The 6,725-nt window shown below is 40.6% G+C and overlaps 1 pseudogene; it reads right to left on the bottom strand.

The window, feature by feature from the left end:
* Nucleotides 1-4,452: 4,452 nt before the first annotated feature.
* LOC124961995 (heterogeneous nuclear ribonucleoprotein F-like) lies at nucleotides 4,453-5,821 on the bottom strand (annotated as a pseudogene).
* Nucleotides 5,822-6,725: the final 904 nt, after the last annotated feature.

Genomic DNA, 6,725 nt, shown 5'->3' with positions numbered 1-6,725 from the left:
CTAATTGCTCTGGCTAGAGTTTTGAGGACAATGTTGAATAGAAGTGGTGAAAGAGGACATCCCTGTCTTGTTCCTGTTTTAAGGGAATGGTTTCAGTTTTTCTCCATTAAGAATGATGTTGGCCATGGGCTTAGCATAAATAGCCTTTACAATGTTCAGGTATGTTCCTACTATCCCTATTTTTTCTAGTGTTTTGAGCATGAAGGGTGTTGTATTTTGTTGAATGCTTTTTCTGCGTCAATTGATATAACCATATGATTCTTATCCTTAAGTCTATTGACATGATGGATTACGTTTATTGATTTACGGATGTTAACCATCTTTGCATTCCATGGATGAACCCCACTTGATCATGGTGCACAATTTTCTTAATATGTTTTTGGATACGGTTTGCCAATATTTTGTTAAGGATCTTTGCATCTATATCATCAAGGATATTGGTCTAAAATTTTCTTTCCTTGATGTGTCTTTGCCTGGTTTGGGTATGAGGGTGATATTAGCTTCATAGAATGAGTTTGGTAGGGTACCCTCCTTTTCTATTTCCTGGAATACTTTGAGAAGTACTGGAATGAGTTCTTCTTTGAAGGTCTTGTAGAACTTGGCTGAGAATCTGTCTGGTCCTGGGCTTTTCTTGGATGGTAGGTTGTTAATGGCTTCTTGTATTTCATTGCTTGATATTGATCTGTTTAAATTGTGTATGTCCTCCTGGTTCAGTTTGGGAGGAGCATATGTCTCTAGAAATTTGTCAATGTCTTTGGTAGTTTCTATTTTGTTGGAATACAGATTTTCAAAGTAGCTTCTCATTATGTTCTGTATCTCAATGGTGTCTGTCGTGATATTTCCTATTTCATCATGAATTTTAGTAATTTGAGTTTTCTCTCTCCTTCTCTTTGTTAGTGTGGCTAAGGGTTTGTCTATTTTGTTTACTTTTTCAAAGAACCAACTTTTTGTTTTGTCGATTTTTTGAATGTTTCTTTTGTTTCAATTTCATTGATTTCGGCTCTGATTTTAATTGTTTCCTTTCTTCTACTACTTTTGCGGTTATTTCTGTTCCTCTTTTTCTAGGGCTTTGAGCTGTAATGTTAGGTCATTTAGTTGTTGACTTTTCATTCTTTTCTGGAATGCGCTCCATGCAATGAATTTTCCTCTTAGAACCGCTTTCATAGTTTCAGGGATTTTGATATGTTGTATCGTCATTCTCATTTACCTCTAAGAATTTTTTTATCTCCTCCCTGAGGTTTTCTGTTATCCATGTTTCATTCAATAGCATATTATTTAGCCTCCAGATGTTGGAGTAATTTCTGTTCTTTATTTTGTCATTGATTTCTACACTCAGTCCATTATGATCTGATAGAACACAAGGCAGTATCTCTATTTTTTTTGCATTTCCTAAGGGCTTCTTTGTGGCATAACATATAGTCTATTTTTGAGAAGGTTCCATGTGCTGCTGAGAAGAAAGTGAATCCACTCATTGATGAATGGAATATTCTATATATGTGTATTAAGTCTAGGTTATTGATTGTGTTATTGAGTTATATGGTTTCTTTGGTTAGTTTTTGTTTGGAAGATCTATCTAGTGGTGACAGCAGTGAGTTAAAGTCACCCAGAATTATTGTGTTGTGGTCTATGTGATTCCTGAAATTGAGAAGAATTTGTTTGATGTACAGGGATACACCATTGTTTGGGACATAAATATTTACTATTGTTATGTCTTTCTGATTTATGGTTCCCTTAAGCAGAATGAAATGTCCTTCTTTATCCCTTCTGACTAACTTTGACTTGAAGTCCACTTTATCTGATATAAGGATGGAAATCCCTGCTTTTTTACTGAGTCCATGTGCGTGGTAGGTTTTTTCCCATCCTTTCACCTTTAGTCTATGGATGTCTTTTTCTATGAGATGAGTCTCTTGCAGGCAGCATATTGTTGGGTCTTTCTTTTTAATCCATTCTGCCAGTCTATGTCTTTTGATTGATGAGTTTAGGTCATTAATGTTCAGGGTTATAAGTGAGATATGATTCGTATTCCCAGTCATTTGGGCTTATTTTTGGTTTTTAAGTTGGCTTGGTTTCTCCTTTGAGTGGTTTTTCTCTAAGGTAGTTCCTCCCTTTGCTGACCTCCATTGTTGTTTTTCATTTCCTCCTCATGGAATATTTTGTTGAGAACATTCTGTAGCACAGGCTTTCTATTTGTAAATTCTTTTAACTTTTGTTTATCATGGAAGGATTTTATTTCATCTTCAAATCTGAAGGTTAGTTTTGCTGGGTAAAGGATTCTTGGTGGCAACCATGTTCTTTCAGAGCTTGAAATATGTTGTTCCAGGCCCTTCTAGCTTTTAGAGTCTGGGTTGAGAAGTCAGCTGCTATCCGTATTGGTCTCCCCTATATGTAATCTGATGCTTTTCTCTTGTGGCCTTCAAATCCTGTCTTTATTTTGAATGTTAGGTATTTTCATTATAATGTGCCTCGGTGTGGATCTGTTGTGATTTTGTGCATTTGGTGTTCTGTAAGCCTCTTGTATTTGATTTTCCATTTCATTCTTCAGGCTTGGGAAATTTTCTGATATTATTTCATTGAATAGGTTGTTCATTCCTTTGGGTTGTATCTCTGAGCCTTCCTCAATCCCAAAATTCTTAAATTTGGTCTTTTCATGATGTCCCATAGTTCTTGGAGATTCTGTTCATGATTTCTTACCATCTTCTCTGTTTGGGCAACGTTATTTTCAAGATTAAATATTTTGTCTTCATTGTCTGAGGTTCTGTCTTCAAAGTGGTCTAGTCTTTTGGTGATGCTTTCCATTGAGTTTTTTATTTGGGTTATTGTTTCCTTCATTTCAGGGATTTCCGTTTGGTTATTTTTGAGAATCTCTACCTCTTTGTTGAAATGATCTTTTGCTTCCTGCAGTTGCTCTGTCAGCTTATTGGTATTATCATTCATTGCCTGCATTTGCTCTCTTATCTTATCCTTTGCTTCATGAATCATCTTAATCATGTATAATCTGAAGTCCTTTTCTGACATTTCTTCTACCATACTGTCATTGGATTCTATTAATATAGGATCTAGATTTGTTTGGATCATTTTCTTCCCTTGTTTTTTCATATTGTTCATGTATTTTCCCTCTAGCAGTGCAGATTTGGGGTTATTGCAGATTTCCCCCTATAGCCTTATAGTGGCCTATAGATTTCCAAAACCTTTTCTTTAAGGGGGAGATCAGTATTAGCAGTGCCCAATTCAGACACTATGCAATCCTAGACCAAATAGCCCCCTATGAGGACAATAACAAAATTGTCGTAATAACAGAATGAGTTCAAATATTATCTTGAGTAAAACAAACAGATTTGCAATAGGTCTGCAGTCTCTAATGGAGGACAAAGAGGATGCAGAGGGATGTAGAATGTGACTGTTAATGGGATGAGAAAAGAATATACAGAAGTTCTAGATTAAAGAAAGGGTGAGAGTGTAATGAAAAGAAATTGGATGTTAGCATGCAAAAAAAAAGGGAGAAAGAGACTCTGAGGGAACAGGTAAACAAAAGGAAAAGAGAGCAAGAAAAGTAAAGAAATAAAAACTTAAAAATTTTCAATAAGGAGAAAAAAGAAAATCTACAGTATAACAGTCATATAGTAATAAAACCTCCCCATCTTTAGTAGCCTGATGCAGGAGAGGTACCTGACATTGAGCTTCTAGTCTCCGGCAGGAGTCTCAGGATGGGATTTGCCCCACCTAAAGATCGGAGCTCCGGCTTCCAGGATAATCCAAGATGGCCGCTCTGGCTTCCAAATGGGTTGGCAAATGGGGAGCTGCAGCTCAGGGTGTGGACGTGGTCAGCTGGAGGTCCTGGAGGCGGGGTGCGGTTGGTCAGGCAGGGGTCCTGGAGTTTGGGTGTGTTTGGTGTGGTTGAGGGATCCTGGAGGCTGGGTGCAGTTGGTCTGGGGGTCCTGGCGGCAGGGAGCAGGCAGTCCATGTGAGGGCCCCAGAGGCAGGGAGTGATGGGTCGGGCTGAGGGACACTGGAGACGGGGCTCAGTCAGTCCAGACCTGGCTGTTGTCTCAAAATGGCGGCAGCCACGTGTAATCAAACCTGCAGGTACTGTAACAGTGAACTTCCAGGCAACAGCAGACAGCTTGTGCTCCACTGGCGGTCGGCGATCAGTTTGCTGGCTGTTGTCGGTCAATCGGGAGGTGAACCTCGTGCGTTGGGAGATGGATAGGTGTAAGGCAGGTGATGCACAGGCGAGAGACTGGCAAATGGCGGATGATAGGCGCCTGAGAGTGAGCAATCTTCACTCAAAAAAGGCATCAATATGCTGGCTGAAGAGGTAATTTTTTAATCCAGATTTCACAATCTCACGGTGCAAAATGTGTCCCACAGCTTCCTCTAGTTATAAATTGCTTTTAACTGCTTGTTGACTGCCTGTGAATATTTGATTGAAATAACTCAAATGTTACTACAAAACTAGTCATATCCACCCATGCTATTCTGACCGCTATAGCCGGCCCCATAACAGCCACTCACTGACAGACTCTCTAGGCCACTGTAGGTGACACCCCCATGCCCTGCATCACCTGGCTGCTATAAGCCCCATTGCTGGCCCGTTACTGAATTCAGGGAGAGTTCTATATATCTGTGCTGCATGTTGGCCCTGTCTTTTGACATAGCTGTCACAGCTTCTTCATGGGTGGCAAACTCAACATCTGCTTCGCCCGTCACTCTACCATCAGGGCCGATCTCAATATGGACTCTCACAGGGTTGAGTGGAGAGAAGAAGTTGTAAATGTCGATCTCGGTTGCTTTGTAGGGCAGCCCCCTCAGGTGCACACAGTGGCCAGTGGTGCTCTGCACTGTGAATTCAGCATCTCCATATCTATGGTCATACATTCCTGAGAGACAGTAACTGAGGACTCTACCAAACGGGTCAGTGGTAAAGCCGTAGCCATCACTCAGGCCTCTGTACTCCTCATAGCCCCCATAGCCTGCACTGTAGGCACCAGACCTCATTCTCTCCAGGTCCGCCTGCTTCAAGATGCCAGTGTACCTCCGGGCTGTGCCTGGCCGGTCACAGGGCCCTGGCCACTGCACAGACATGAACTTCAGAGGCTGATCAGAGTATGACCTAACCTCCTCCTGACTGCTCTTGAACACTTCGATACACCTATGCCCTACTCTCTCCTTGTGCTTCCCTAGAGCCTTTCCAGCTAATTCCTGTGAGGTAAACTGCACGAAGGCCTCCCCTGTAATCTTGCCCTTGGGGTCCACAGGCAATGTGACACAATTTCCAACCCTGAGAAGAACTGAACAATTTCTTCCTTTGTGCATCCAAATGGGAGTCCCCGAAGTCGTACGAAGCCGTCATAGGCAGTGTCGGCACTGTTTGGACCACTGTGCTTCAATACCCAATCCATCTCGGTTCTGTGTGACTTGAACACCTCGATGTACCGGTGTCCCATGCTTTCCCTGTTTTTTTTTCAGGGTCATTTTTACATTATCTTCTAATTCAACTTCAACAAAAGCCTCACCACTCTGCCTGCCTTCTCTAGTGTAAATGAAACGGACACCTGCAACCCCATCGTGACTTGTGCAGTCGGAGAGAAAGTTCTGCACATTCTCAATTGAGCAGGACCAGGGCAGACCACAGAGCTTGACCACAAAACCTTCACCTCCCTCAGAGCCCAGCGTCATGGATACTTGACAAGGCAGATGTCAGACAAGCTTGGGCACAGGTTTATGTGGCTCAAGGAACAATGGATGACTTTAGTGGAAGACACTCAAAGTAGGTAACAAATTGTCCGTTGAGGAAGATAGGGCTGATTTCTACTTTCATCAAGCAAGTGCAGCTCCAGGCCAGAGAACCCCAAATTCCACGTGATGCTTAAAAACGCAGAAGGCTCTGGGGAAAGTTCAGATGCATCTCTTTTGTTCTTAACCTCTAGGAGCAGGGGACCAATGCAGAGACTGGCGCTCTGGGCCTAGCTGCTTGTTTTTTAGGTTGAAACATACCCACCTCTTTTGAAGGGTCAGGGAAGCTTTAGGATAAAAGGATCCAAGGGAAGAGGACTCTTCTTGGGTGCTGTGGACAAAGAACATTCTGTCTTGGGGGTAAAGTGCAAAGCCACACATGGGTGTTTAGCAGTTTTTCAGTCACTTATTATAATAGGAATACAAAACTTTTATTATGTTTCCATGAAATTTTTTTTCAAAGTGAAAGAAGTAATTTTAAAATAAATGACACATGCTTATTAAAAAAAATCAGAAAAATATTAAAATGTATAAAGAAAACAAAAACACCCTGTAATTGCACTACTCAAAGGTGACCACTGTTCATATACATCTTTTTCTAAGTTAACATAAACAAACAAAATCCATGCTTACAAAAATGGAATCATTCTAGCCACATTGTTTTGTTAATTTCTCTTTTCAAATGTATGGATGGATATCTTTGCATGTCAAGGACATAGAATCACATGTTGATTTTTGTACTGCCTGAATACTATTTTAAGTACACCTATTGCACCATTTATTTCCTAACAACACTCTCCTGTTGTTAAACAATAAAGTTTTTTTTTTAATTTTCATAGTGCTTTAGGTAATATCCTTGTATATTAATTTTACTTTATTTTATATTAGGAGAAATTCTAAGATGTAAAATTCCTTGGTCAAAAGGAATATCAATTTTCAAGGATGTCAAAAATGCCGGCCCCACCTCCAGGAAGACTATATAGTTTATCTGC

The sequence above is a fragment of the Sciurus carolinensis genome, chromosome 12 (genome assembly GCF_902686445.1).
Source record: "Sciurus carolinensis chromosome 12, mSciCar1.2, whole genome shotgun sequence".
Taxonomy (NCBI): Eukaryota; Metazoa; Chordata; class Mammalia; order Rodentia; family Sciuridae; genus Sciurus; species Sciurus carolinensis.
The sequence above is the reverse complement of the archived record's forward strand: the minus strand, read 5'-3'. Positions and strand labels throughout refer to the sequence as shown.